Genomic DNA, 14,990 nt, shown 5'->3' on the forward strand with positions numbered 1-14,990 from the left:
TGTTTTTAGACAAAACAAATGGAACGATAAAGCAGATGGGCTACAGCAGAAGACGACTTTTCTTAAGACCCATTTTGTCAGCTTTAACAAGCCTTAAAGTCACGCTTCCCACCAGGCTCACCAGAATTGGACAATAATAGAGCATGCAAACGTTGGGTCTCAATTTCAGCTGCTGATTTCAGATAATAGTGTATGGATTTCATACGATTAGCATGAAAGTCTTCTGGTTTTGAATGAGATCTGTTCTCACTCTTGGAGACTGAAGAGCTTGCTTAAGATAGTCCCATAAATCCCATAATTGCTGTTACAGGTTATGGAATGGCAAATTTTATATTATTTTAATTCTGAATGCTTAGACAAACTTCAAATATACATTTCGAGTGTTGGGCATCAAGTTAAGACTTAAAAAACACCACCTTTGCTGCATGAAGAACAAATTAAACTCCTATCAGAAATTCAGTTGTGCAAATTCTCATACAGACTGTCTAGATCAGTCATTGCTTTCTTAACTGGGATTAAAGCCTTCTCATTGCACTGGTCCTGGTTCACACAAGCTGCCAGGTAGGCCCAGACCTGTTGGTTATTAGTACACTTTTTTTTACCACGCACAATCCTTAACAACATTTCAATTCCAGTACACTGTTTGGACTTCGTACCATGTGTTGTATTTTGTCAAAACTGACTGGGTAACGATGAGACCTCCATGCACTTCAGCAAGTGTCACTGTTGAGGACTGAAATGTTAGGGGGATAATGATCAGGTGGGCCAAACCGTTGCGAAAGTGCAGCTCCTAAACGCTTTGAAGGCCAGTTCCAGGAGATGGGCCATCCAGGGGATCCCCAGGACATGTTTCTGATTCTTGGCTGTTAGTCAATTTCCACCCCCTGGCATATATATATATATATATATATATATATATATATATATATATATATATATATATATATATATATATATAGCTTGAGGGTTCTGCACAGTTTCTTTGTTGTTCCTAGAACTGCACTCTTCTGGACCAAGATGTCTTTTGTATTTCCAGGGATCTGCAGTGACCACTCCTCCATTTTGGGGGGCACTGCCCTGAATGCTCCAGTGACCACGGGTACCACTGATGCCTTGACCTTCCAGGTTTCCGCCAGGTCTTCTCTGAGACCCTGGTATTTCTCTAGTTTTTGATGTTTTAATTTCCTGACTTTGCAGTCACTTGGTATTGCTATGTCAACCACAACGGCTTTCCTCTGCTTTTTGTCAACCACAATGCCCGTTTGGTTTGCCATTACCATTCGGTCCGTCTGTATCTGGAACTCCCACATGATCTTGGCCCGGGCATTCTCTACTGTCTTGTGTCAGTGCAGATACTGGTGACAATAGTTCAGTGTTGGTTTGCCATGATCATCTACACCAGTTTTACACAAAGTCTTTAATAGTTTGTTTGACCTTAATTTTGGCTGATAAGACAAAAATGCCATACTAAATGCCTTAGATAGTGCCACAGGCTTTGCTTTCTCCACATTACATCTATCATGTGTTGTTGAAGGTTAGTTTACCCTAGGTTACATTTCTGCATGAGTGGAGTGAGCTTACAATGAGCGTCATGTCAATTGCCACCACAATCACCAGATCTTTGTCTAGTTGGGCATCTTTGGAATGTGGTGAAGCAGGAGGTTCATCATGGATTTGCAGCAGATCTACAGGAAATTAACTATGTCATCATGTCAAATTTTTAAGGACATTTTTCTAAAATTTTTCTAACTCCTTGTTGAATCTATGTAGGGTAATAATGCATGCATTCAAAAGATAATAAGTCCATACCAGGAACTAACATGCTGCCATTGATTAATTAGCCTGGAAACATATGAAGCAGTAAAAATGCCGTTTTGGTCATTTTTACATTAAGATAGGGCTTCATGAAGCTTAAAGTTTGGTTTGACAAGCGTGTGCCGATGAACAAGTTATGAAATTTAGCTATTAAACTTTAAATAAACAAGCCAATAGGACACAAAACTGGTTTTAACAGCAGGCCTTATAGCGCCCCTTGGCTGTGCAGCCGTAAGCAGTGAGCTATATTATAATTATCAAAATTATAGCAGAAAACTGATCAAGCCCTCTGTCAATCAGAAACTGTATTCATTTAATATTCCCAGAATATACTCTTTATAGTCTAAAATGAGAAACACTAACGTGAACTTTACCTCTGAACTGTCATACAGATTTTAATCACCCTGCCAGGCCCTTATTGTCTGGTCAAAGTCTAAAGTAGGTGCATACCTGATCATCTGTTAACCTACAGCTCCAGCACTCCTCTGCCTCTGCTGGAGGAACCCGTTGATCGTCTTTCAGGCCGTTCTAGGTGTGGCCTCCCTGTTGGCCGTCTCTGCTCTCCCCTCCCCCCACTCAGCCTTTATCCAATCCCCGCCATCAAGCACAACTCACCTGAAACATTTGCATGCTGTTTGCTGATTGGCCAGGTGAAGGCCCTGTGCCTCAGGCTGTCTCTACCAATGGCAACAGCTCTGCGTGACTCATAGAGAGAAGACAAGTTGCTTCACAACACTTCTGCTTTTTTTTTTCCTGTTTCAAACAGCAGCCATTGCATTGTAATCTTTTTCCCCCCTTCTGTCTAATTTTTTTTTGTTTTGTCAGTGTGAGAAAGAGGTGTGGGTCTGGCCACTTCACGGCTTTAGGCACCCTTTCTTCACATCTAAATACGACCTGGATTACTCCCAGTTTCTCCTTTTTGTTTTCTGGTTCGTCTCTCTTTACCAATGGTCGATGCGATCAACACTTGTTCGATCGCTATGATGGATCCTGTCATCCGAATCCGGTGTTTTTGAGGTCAGTTGTGCACGATTTTGATCTAAACTTTTTGGTTGGTTTGATAGCAAACTGAAGTTTCGATGTTCGAAGCTAATCTTTGGAAATTGTTCTATATATATATACATATATATATTATTTGTATCCCTTATAATAATATGCTGCTTTATTTAGATTTAAATCATACGCCTGTACAGCAACTTTGCTATTAAAGATATAGAACTGAAGTTGACCCCCATGACTATACATTTTTCAGTTACACACCTTGTCCTGTCAAAGGTCTCTCAAGAGCTTTAACAAGTTATTCCAGTTCAACTGAAGATCATTTTGTCCACGCTTACTTACATTTCACATCCCTAAGACAAAAACACTCAAATATTTGCAGTTTCACCATCAATGCAGTTTATTTTAAATTATTTTATTGAAACTGTCTCAACATTTTCATAACCAATATACATTGTTAAACAAGTTAGAAGTGTAACTTTTTCCAACTGTTTTATGTTTTAGAAACTTTTAAAATGATCTTTAGCCAATATTCTTGCCTGTTGCATTTCTTTCATAAATTGTTGCCTTATAAGGGATGTTGAAGCAAGGGCGGGAACAGAGTTTTGCAAGCCCCTGGACCAAACCCACATCTATTTTTCATGGTGTGTTAATCAGTAATTACAGACCAATTGATTTTATTCTGCAATTGCCTTCCAAACTGGACAATATCCCCAAGGCGAATGCCAAAAAGCAGCCTTTGTTTGGCTTGTTTTGCTGTAGCACTTCTTTATAAATGAAGTCAGTCATGTACTGTTTTATGAATCCTAACTTAGGTTCATCAGAACAGAATGTCTCACACCTTGTAACGTAGGATGTCTTTTGTGCTCAATGGAAAGTTTGAAAGTTTTGTAGTTCCCTTCCTTTTTATTTTTTCTCCCCCACCCCCCCCCATTTTTAAAATTATCTTACATAGGTATATATTGCCATTCAAATCAAATGATTCTGCATAATGTTTTTGAATAGTTGTTTCTAAAAGCTGCTCTGTGCAGCACAGATAAAAGCTTGCTTCTTGTTTTACCAGAAACCCAGTCTGCCGTCTGTGGACCACATAAAACAACATGTGCATGCTGTATTACTGCAGAAATATGCTTGCAGGCTGAGATGCATTCAGACCCAACTTAGTTGGAGTCAATCCTTGTAGGCTGCTTAACTTTAGACCCAAATCCGAACAAATACATTTATTTGTGATCCGGTTTTTTAAAAGTTGTTTGCAAAAAAACCCGACCCACGGAAATAATTTTTTCTTACTTTATTACTGTTGGCAGAGTTCTCATTGTAATGGTAGTCTTAACAAACAGATATTTATCTATAGTTCAATTACTCTTATCAGTGCTTGCATCAATTAGCATTCACCTGTAAAGAGATAACATTTATTCTGTGTATTAACTCTTACACCCTGTAGAATCCGTGTCTGAATGGCTCTGTTGTTGAGCAGGTCTTAGTTTGCATTTTGTCCTAAATTTCTTCTCTTTTCCCACCCTGATTTGTATTGTAAATGAGGCCCTCGTGTCTCACAGCGTCAGACTGTAGCTGCTGCTTTGTGACAGTGCAAATGTCATAAGAGTTGGTGGGCTGACAAAGAGCAGAGAGAAGTGGGGCAGGGGACTGGATGGCAGTTTCAGGTTGGCTTCTCTTTCAATACGAAGTCAACAAGTCTCGGCTTGTAATTAGATCATTAAGACTTGGGCAATAGAACTGGGTCGTTGCGAGAGGAGGCCCATGACGTGGACAAGAGGAGGCGGGTTTTTACTGTGTCACTCCAGATTCAGTGTGAGGAGATATGTAAAAATGGAGGGCTTATTTTGATTCATGTTCCAGGTAGATACTTAGGAAAGAATAAACAGAGAACAGCCAGCTTGTGTTCAGGTAAGTTAAAGGTCAGTTGTGATAAAAAAAAATGTCAGCAGTCAACCTGCAGGAAGCCTATACATAGACCTTATTTTAGTGTGTTTTGTAAAACTACAAGGTTTAGAATATAACAAGGATCAAGCATCACATGGTGGCTGCCCGCCTTTTTTTGGTATTTTTATTCCATGTAAATCAGAGCTGAACAGATAAAAGGACAGTAGAGGTTGTTTAAGCTGATATGATATTAAAATGCTTTTTTAGTCAGTATCTCATCCTCTGTGGATAGTTCCCTTGGTTACTTTATTTGGTGTATGTCAAAGTTTATTGAACCCAGAAGCCATTCAAACATCTAGATCCTCCAGATTGTGTGGTGGTTTGTTAAATGTTTTAACCTCATTCTAAGTATTTATAAAGTAACCAGTATTTCCTGAAGGAAAAGGTAGTGGCAGTTTAAAACAAATAAAAAAAAACAAAGACAACAGGTGAAGAACCAGAGTAACTGTATGATAATGAAGTAAGGTAGAGTTTTCTATTTTTATTGACTTGTCTATACAATCAAAATTTACTCTGACTGCAAAAACTTTGGATGGTCTTCTCACTAAGATTTTCTGATGGGAAGAACTTTGGTGTTGCACCACCTGTAACCTCAGTTTCCTGTTTCAATTATCCAGTGATCACTGGCTTTTCTGTAAAAAAAATGTTTCAAAAACTCAGATTTAAATACATCTGCTTTTTTAAATGTTTAAATTAATTATTTTGACATGATAAAATCCGGGTTCTCTTGGTTTAACTGTGAGCCCTCCCAGAACCAGTCAGTCTGGATTTAGACTGAATAAAGACACCAAGGAAGGATGGTCTGGGGGGTTGACCAAGCATTTGTGTTCAGTGGAGGCTATAATGACCTGATTCAGACCTCCCTTAGCAAATCTTAGCCTCACAATGCTCCCAGGGAACTCCAAGCTGCCCAAGGGATGGGATAAATTCAGAAACAAATTTCATTATGCATTTGCAGTGACCAATGAAGCTGATTTAAAAGCAGAAAAGCAACAATTGTTCCTGCAACTGCTAAAACACTATATTGATTTTTCCAGTTTGCATTTGTTTACTTTTGTTTTTCCCATGTTTATATGTAGACTTAAAATTATTGAATTGTGTCTCAAGTTTAGCGGTTGTCACAAACATGGACTTATAATGGTCCACTATCAAATAATTCTTGTAATTCATAGCTGATAAATAAAAAGTAAGCTATAGCTTTTGTAGTAGTCAGTTGACCGGTGGTGTGAAGCAACATATTGGGGAGTGGTTGCTCTGCATTGCTTTGTGTTTAAGAGAAATTGGTCAGTCTCACACATCCTGTTTAATCTTATTAAAGGAACTTTAAACTATAGGAACAGTATTGCTATATTAAAAAATGGTATTGCAAATATCACTTCATCTTATCATAATGGGGTTTGTGGTTTTGTAGGAAGCAGATCATCTGTTTTCTTAACATTGTTTCAAAAATATTAATACATAGAGCCTATTCTGTTATTATTATTATTTTTTTAATTAATAAAAAGTGTAGAAGCCTCTTTTGGCCTGTTTTCTAGTAATACACAAAACCAGCTGCCACCAAATGTTTGACTTAAGGTTGTTTGACAGGTTTACAAATTAGTGCTATGAGCCCAGTGTCAGTCTAACATCCATTCAGAGCCAGTATTTAGCTAATGGCCTGCAAAACATTGAGTTGTTTCTTTTCAGGGTCATAATATGTTGTTTTACGCTAGTTTAAAATACCCCCTCTTTATTAGGTGACCTGTGCTTCTAACACAACTTCGTATCTGCCCCAGTTGCAGCAGCTCCGGAAAACCATCAGACTCATAGTGAAACTATGAGTCTTATTGGCCTAGAGTGCTGTATTTTTGGTAAACCTAGATGGAAAATAATAACATGAGAAAGCTTACTCTGTTTTGCATCTGTCGGTTTTTTTAAGCAGTTATAATCTCTGCCAGGAATGGATTTTGGCTTAAAAGTTGGAGAACTTGTAATGGGAAGTTTAATTCATGTTTAAAAAAAGGAAAAAAAGAGGTCTGGGTGTGGACAGTTAATTTGTAACTTTCTCTTCTGCTTTAACAGCTACTGTGCCTCTGAGCAAGGCACATTCTGAATTCATCCAGCTTAGCAGTTGTGCATAGCAGCAGTAGGCACTGAGAAAAGCCTCCCTTTGTAAATAAAATGAAACAGATTGAGCAATGGTCTCCATGTTGCAAACCTCTCATACTTGGAGCATGCTGGGACTGGCTTCCCTTTTCTCAGTAATACTCAGAGCTGCGATCATCCCATCTGAACAGTGTTTATAAACAGACAGACCTGAAACATGCAGTGTATTTTTCTATTAATCCATGTTGTAATCCATCTTGATTTTTTTTTCCCTCAGACATTTTTTTTTAAGAATTGAAAGGACTGCTATTTAACTCTGGATGTTTTCTTTCCCCTTTTTATTTACTTTCATTGAATCTGAAGAAGAAAGAAAGATGTTATCCAATTGTCAGAGATAATCTGATCCAGGATTTTCTGGATCCTGAGTTCAGAAAAGCTGATATAGATACTTTTTTTAACCCATTTTCTTTGAATTTCAATGTTGAGTTTATACCTTTAGCTCTGTTAACATTTTCAAAGTTGATAAACAAAATCAGCACATCAGCATTTTCTACTTATTGTAGGGTCATGCTATAGAGCAGCTAAATCTGTATAATGACTGTTAAGAGTAAAGGAGGCTTTAGCTTGTAACAGTTTAAATCTCTTTTACCTTTTTAAAGTGTACATTTTGGTAAAACTGACTAATATCTTCTACATTCAGTGACAAATAAGTCCATTCATAGCTAGCTTATCCGTCATAATTTATTATTCATTAGCAAAACAGCTGTGAGTAACAGCTATTGAGAAGAAAATTCAAGAACATATAACGTTGACTTGTAGAATCACAAAAAACTTTCTTTGATAAGCAGTTACTCATGTTAGCCTTGCTAACTGCATCAGATACCTCTAAATTAATCTTTTATACTGTAAGTATTCCTCATATCAAAGTGTTCTGCTAATTTTGCCAAGAGTTATTCATGCTTAACAGAAAAAAATAACATAAAATATTAGATAAAACACCTTTTTGATAGCCGGTTAGCTTTACCGATGTCTGCTAAAGCTCCATGATGATTTTTCCTTAGATATTGTTATGATAACACTAACCTGCAGCGCTCTAAATGTTTTCACAAAGCACATAACCCACATCTATTATTTCCTCCTATTCAACACAAACACATCTGAAGATATTTCAGTGAAGAAGGTGCTACTATGCATTGGAGTGTTCTCTGTACCAGCAGACGTTCTACTGACAGCGTTCCTCCACTACAGACTCTGGTGGTATTTTTAAACTTTAAGTGATCTGCTAAACCTGCACGGTAAAAGACCATATGGTCTGGATCAGTGGATGAGTTGGTGACCTAAACCCAATACCCAGTCTAAGAATGACCTCAGTATTATATCTGATATCCATACTGGATCCATTGACTCCTGCTTTGCCTGTGGAACAATCAAAGCAGCCTCTTTTTACCTTTTAGAGTAAACTAACTTTATTCTAACTCAGATCATTGTTTTTTTTTGTTTTAGATTTGTACTTTTGCTTTAGTGAAGACGTTTGAATAAAGAACCCCCCCCCCCAAAAAAAAAAAAAAAAATTCAATCGACATCACATTAAATCTATCTATAAATATAGAAAATTAAAGGTACATAGTTTGAGATTTTTATTGTCTCATGGGCTGATGACATCAGTCAGGCTGAAATTCAGTGTAACTTTTTGTGATTCTAGGCAAAGACAGGGACAAGTGCCCATAAATTAAATATGTAGGTCATCCAGACGCACCTTTTCTTACAGCCTAGATTATGTCATGCTTCTGTGAGGTCGAAGTCCGCCATCTTGCCCGCTACCCAAACCCTGACCCTTAGTTAAGGTACTCAGGCACAGTTAGGTCATGTATGAATTTTAGTTTTAATCAAAGGCATTTACTTACAGTACATCATTTTCATTCAAGTTAAAGATTTTTGCACCACTTCTGCCTGTACTTATAATAAAATAGCACAGTTAAAGCAAAATGCTAATTAGTTTTGAGCATATCTTGTGTACAGATGAAAAAAAAGCAGAATACAGACAGATTTTCCTGCCTTTTGATTTTGAAGTTAATGTCCTCAACATGGAGGTTGTGTATCTTGATAAATGATTATTTGCCTTGAGCTGTTTGCAGTGTTTGCGTGGGTGAAAGCAGCTCTGAGAGGCAAGTTTATTTCTTTCCAGATAAAAGTAACATGCAGAGCATCATAAAAATTTCCATTACAGTTCTCCCTCAGACTGTGTCTTTAAGCAAAAGAATAATTTGTTACTGAATAGTGAATTTATGCCTACTTTTCTGAAGTGGCCTGAAACATATTTTTGCTGCAGTGTTGTTCTTAGCCATTTGATTCCACCCTACATGATATCATGTCATGCATAAATCCACTCCCCTGTGTGATAAGTTTATGAGTTTAAAACTGTCCCATAGGACTGAAGTTGTTTTTATTGTGTGCTGATTTTTTAGCATTGTTGAACTGTTTTGATCTAAGAACAGAGTGAAATGAATCTCCCACATGTTTTTCAGACATTTTGGTCAAAGACACCAAAACTCCAGAAGTTTCTGTCTGCAAGCATCAACACCTGATTCTCATATGGAAAATCAGACATTCTCATGTCTATTCTTAGGAGTGACAAAGTTGTAGTGAAAGGTGCAACCTCTGTGGAGTATTTATTAGCTTAATGTTTGTCTTTTCAACATTCTTTTATCAGCCCTCCCTCTGACGCTGTGACCATGTGGGTGACTTGCAAATGTTTTATTTAGCTATAAGTGAGTCTGTAGTAGGAATATTTATTTTTAACAACATGCCTTCTTTATAATGTGAATGCATGCACATTATGGCTTTAAATACCGGTAACTATTACATTTTATTTTTTTTTATACATTTTGCTTTTACATATAGCCTTGGTCTCAAAGCTTACACATTATGTTGCCTGCAACAAAGGACTGATTCATAAAGGTAGTCTTCAGGAAAAAGGCACAGGAAAGCAATGCTGCATTTTTCCTCATATTTAAAAGAAATAAATCTTTCTTTGAAAATTATAATATTTTTAAGAAATTAAAAGATTTGATGTAGTAGAATACATATATTTTTACTTTTGTCTTTATGTGAACATAATCCCCTATAGTTATTAGCAAAACCTTTAAAGCAAAAAAAGACAATCTAGATAATAATAATAATAAAAAAAGAATAAATAAATAAAAATAATAATTAAACTTTATTTATTTGACATTGGAGACATTTACCTCTGTATTTAACCCATCCCCTAGAGGAGCAGTGGGCTGTATTTATTTATATAAAGATATTTATTTATAAAAAAGCAAATATTGTTAGAGTTATAACTTTGGATTTTCTAGCGTAAACATGATGCCATTTTGGCTTTCACTTGAAGACTAGGTAAAAAATGGAGCATAAAGGTTTTGGAGTAGCTTTAAACATGCTCTGCTCTTTACACAGAGATATGAGTCTAGCAAGATGCCCCTTCAATAAGACTTGATAAGTGGTACTTCTTTAGCTTCAAATCCATGTTTACTACTACTGAAATCATTTCCCATAAGACAAATTCTCATTTTAGAGAAAGAGTTATAGCTTTTTTTTTTCAGCCAGCTGATCAGCAACCTGCAGCAAGAGGAGGGGAAGGAGAAAGGCCGTATTACTAACACAGCAGGAGAAAACTCCAATCATTTAACATTCTCTAGTTCTTCGTTAAAACAACTTTAATTTGTAGAAACAATATGCTGGAATATTTCAGCGGTCTGCGATATCCCCACTAAAGAACCCATGCTTACCTTACGTCAATGTGAACTTATTCTTTCTCTTTTTGAGCTGAACGAGGCCCACCTGCTGTCTCTTTCCCCTACCGCAGGACCTGCTTTACAGCCTTCTCCCTCTGTGTTCCCAAGCAACAGCCACTCCTTGTTTACCTTTGCATTTTTGCATTGTGATTCTCATCAGAATAACACAACCTCAGCCCCTCTGGAGACTCATTGTTTGGCCTTTTATTCACTGTAACTTTGTGGGGTGAACTATTTTCCCACGTGTCCCACATCTTGTTGAAAACATTCAATTTTGGTCAAACCCATGTATTGATATTCCATCTCTGCTCCACGTGTAATTATTATACATCCATAATATCATGAATCAATACTGCAATGTAAATATTTTATTATATGGTCCCTGCTTAGCTCTTCTGTGTCTAAACGGGTAGTTTATTGTTCTCATCTCCTGCAGCCACGCTGCACCTTCCTCATTGGCTGACTATCATAAACAAGTGTATTTCATAAAGCTCACTCAAATATTGACCTACCCAGGTAGACTGTCCTTCTGCTTCCTGTTCACTTCTCAAACACTTCTCCATATTGGTAATAAAAACCAGTGTTTGATGTGTGCTAGATTAAATGTGTTGGCAGGGGATTTATCCTGAGTACAGATCAGATCTAGCTGTAGAAAACATGTGCTTAAACTAGAAATGACATCGCAGCATAAAGCATGAAGCACTTACTGTGAGCTGTTTAAGTTGTACCTAAATACTAACTGATTCCCTTTGTAGTAGGAGTTTAGCCCTCTGTCTGTATGTAAAGTATGCACCAGACATCTCCAAATCCAATGACTCCACAGTTCTGTCCTCAGATCCTGAAACGAGCTGCATTTACTGGCTACAAGGTTAGATAATAACGTTGGAGAGTGACACCTAACACCACACTGACCCAGTATCCATTTGACTGAAATCAGATAAGATTCCTTGGAGGACTGAGTTCTCACAATGCGAGTGGGCTATCTGTTTGGCTTCATCAGTGATGATAGGGGAAGAGCTCATTGGGTTATTATAATCGGTTAAGCCAAAATATAACCTGCAGAAAGTACAGCTCTGTAAAGGCTGCAAACTGCTGTGTTTGGATTTTTTTTTTTTTACTTCATAACTATACATTGGTCAGGATCAGAAGCTCAGTTTATGATGATGTTTTGTAAAAATGCATTTTTAGGGTATTTGCACAATAAATTACCAAAATAAAAAGCAATAATAATTGTAGTGGTTACTGTTTTAATTGTGCTTCCTATATAGGTCCATTGTTATATAAATATTTAAACATAGGCATACAAGTGTCCATGTGTTAGAAAACAAAACATATTTCCAGAAAGTCAAATTTGTCTTTCTCATAAGTGAGCCAAAAGTATCAAAGGGCTCTTTCATCCGCTGTTCCAGGGCTGTGAAGCAATTGGTGAAAGATACCCAATATTACTTTATAATCCCTTAAAGGAGAAGGATCTGGTCACTCTTTAACTTTCTATGAACATTAATGAAAACTCAGAACCAGCATAATTAAATATGTCTGTTATATTTCTATAATTTTTAACTATAAGTTTTAAAACTCCCTTTGAACCATTTATATCATCAAAAGGACCATAGCTATTTGCAGTGACTGAAAGATTATGATTAATAGATCATTGAGTAAATAAAACTGTGTTGTGTGCTGTTAGTAAATTTAAGGTGGTTTAAATATTGCAATATCGTCTTGTTTTAGGTTTTCAAATATGGTATTTTATTGTTTTCTGTGAAATTGTGAGCAAGTCATTTTTTACAGTTAAGCTACTTTGGTTTTTAGCATGAAGCTCTATTTGTTTGATTAAGATACAAAATAGAATTTCCTTTGTTTACATTTCACAAAGCTGTGGAAAAAATAGCTTTTAGTGTTAATTTAATGCCTCCATATCTGTTAAAGCTAGGACTTTGTTAGCTTGGTATTAGCATGTGGAGCATTAGCCAGCAGAAAAAAAACCCAACAAAAATACTAAATATTTGGATTAGCTTATGTCCAGACATTATTTGAAATGTGAAAATACACATATGGAGTAGAGTAGCCTACTCCAAATGTTATAGTGCTACCCATATTTCTACCAACAAACCAAACCCAAAAATATAAAATAGCGTAAATTAGTTCAAGCTATTTTTCTTTCTCATAGTGAAGATGTGTTTTTTTTGTTTTTTTTTAGGATCTCACTTAAATGTCTGCTGGAGTAAAAGCAGTAAATACACTTATTCCCATAACGCTAGAACGATAAATATTTGGGAGAGCTCAGCACACGCTGTACAACGAAAAAATCCTTATTTTTTTCCTCTGGCTGCTCTCTTTGCTCCATCCCGAGGTGTGTTCCCTGTTAGAGATTTCTGCATACCTAACGGTGGGTGGACACATCAGTTTACTTGTGCCCAGACCTGTTTGGTATGCAGAGCTGGGTCCCCTATCAAGCCTTGACTCTGACTTGGAGCTCTGAGACTTCTGTGCGTTATCTGAGCACATACCTCAAAGTGAGCTGTAAAAGAATCATCTCATGGGAATTGTCCTAGCAAAGTTCACACCATAGATTCTTATCCACTGTAGGCTCCAAGCCTTTCTGTTTTTCTTTTTTTTTTTTTTTTGCTTGCATAATGTAGTTGATGTGCACTGTGGAATATATTTTTGGTATTTACCTTATGTGTGTTCATGTTGCAGGTATTTTTCTGGTTATTGTGTTGTCTTTACCTGTTACCGCAGCAATAAAATGTGCTGTGACATGTTGGTATTGGTATGAATGTAAACACTTTGGGTTCCATTTGTATGTTTACACTGACAGTGCACAGTCCCTTCATGGTTTGAAATGATAATCCATAACACCCCCTTCATTGTATTTCATTCTTTTTTCACCAGTGCCAGGTTAAAGACTCATAGCCTAAGCAATTGTGCTTGGAACTTGGAAAATGTGTATTTCGATTTATCTTTATCTTCATAAGGTGTAGATACTTTTCTCTATCTTTATATCTTCTCCTTTGCTTGTTAATTAGATACTTGATCTGGTTTATTCTGGTGATATTCTAAAGCATAGAAAAGCAGGGTCAAGGAATAGTGACAAAATATTTTAAGTATATCAGGGAAGACGGAGCGTAAGAAGGGCAGTGAGATGCAGCAGACACTTGTAGGTACTTGCATGCTTTTATCCATCTGTTATGTATTTGTTTTCCTTTGAATTAATAATGCTTCAAAACTCAGAAACTAGGCTGTCGTCGTTTGCCTATTAGTACTAAGTAATGCTTTGAATTATTCCCATATTATAAATTTTTTTCCAATGATTTTTCTCCAAATATACTTTATTGTTTATCACTTTTGCCACTTTCATACATTTTGAGTTTTGGTAATGTAATTTCTAGTACAAAACAAGCCTGTCTAGCTACAGCAGGTTGATTTAATGACCATGCATTTGTTTGTTCTCACCATAAACACTGTTAATTAAAGAATCCCATTAATATTAATATTAATAATTTTAACCAGCAAAAGGCCACTTTCATTTTTGTTTAATTTTGATTCGTAAGGTGTCATATTTCCCAAATCAATCGAATAGAGATAAATACAACATTTTCTGATATAAGTACATTTATTTTCACGTGGGATTTTAATCAGATTTCATGAAAATATCTAAAACAAACAAAAAATTGATACCTATCTAGGCTTTAGGTAAATGTTGCAAAATGGTTTGTTTATATGTATGAAAAAAACAAAATGCTGACATGTGTTAACTCAGGATATGAACTGGAAACCTGACGAAACAACCTGAGCCAGCAAGATCTTTGTGCATCTTAGACCTGACTGGATGTAGTATTTGGTGGCTATAATATCTAGCTGTAATTTATTCAAACTTTATTAAACAGTAATATATTACGTCAGTTAGATTGCAGTTGACCACCTATAATGCCAACATCTGATATGCCAAAGTTTATGGAGAGTGATTTGGAATCTGGTTAAAAAAAAGAAGTAAATGTGGGTTTGGGGTGATCTTTATTACACACCCATGTATACTTATTTTTTTAAAGTTATTTATTGGAGTCATATAACCATATAGAAAACAACTTCTTCTAAATTTCTGTCAAAATGGGTATCAAAGGTCTCCCCAGGGACGTAACGCTAAATGGAGACTGTCTGGGGTCGTCTCCGACATTTAGTTACCAAAAAATTGAGTAGAGTTCAGTACAAAAAAACCTAAAACAGCAAAGATCCAGTGTCCTTACATGATGGTTCTTTTGGTATAAATGTTGTTAAAAGTGTTTGCTGGTTGTTTTGTTCTCTTTGCTATTTCGTCCATTGGACCAAACAATTTCACGTGATGGGATGTCGGCC

General features: G+C 36.5%; 1 protein-coding gene across 5 annotated transcripts in view; it reads left to right on the forward strand.

Annotated features, from left to right (window-relative positions):
- Nucleotides 1–14,990, forward strand: part of LOC107093734 (ETS-related transcription factor Elf-1-like) — a 58,109-nt gene that overhangs the window by 14,841 nt on the left and 28,278 nt on the right. For 2 of the 5 annotated variants that reach the window (XM_015388962.1, XM_015388990.1), the window contains exon 1: nucleotides 2,554–2,832. The exons of 1 other annotated variant lie outside the window; for it this stretch is intronic. The gene's annotated coding sequence lies outside the window, so the exon portion shown is untranslated. Of the gene's footprint in view, nucleotides 1–2,553; nucleotides 2,833–14,990 lie in introns of those variants that run through there. 2 more of the 5 variants (XM_015388982.1, XM_015388998.1) reach the window with 1 other exon arrangement.

Source organism: Cyprinodon variegatus, unplaced genomic scaffold (genome assembly GCF_000732505.1).
Source record: "Cyprinodon variegatus isolate N-32 unplaced genomic scaffold, C_variegatus-1.0 Scaffold19, whole genome shotgun sequence".
Lineage (NCBI taxonomy): Eukaryota > Metazoa > Chordata > Actinopteri > Cyprinodontiformes > Cyprinodontidae > Cyprinodon > Cyprinodon variegatus.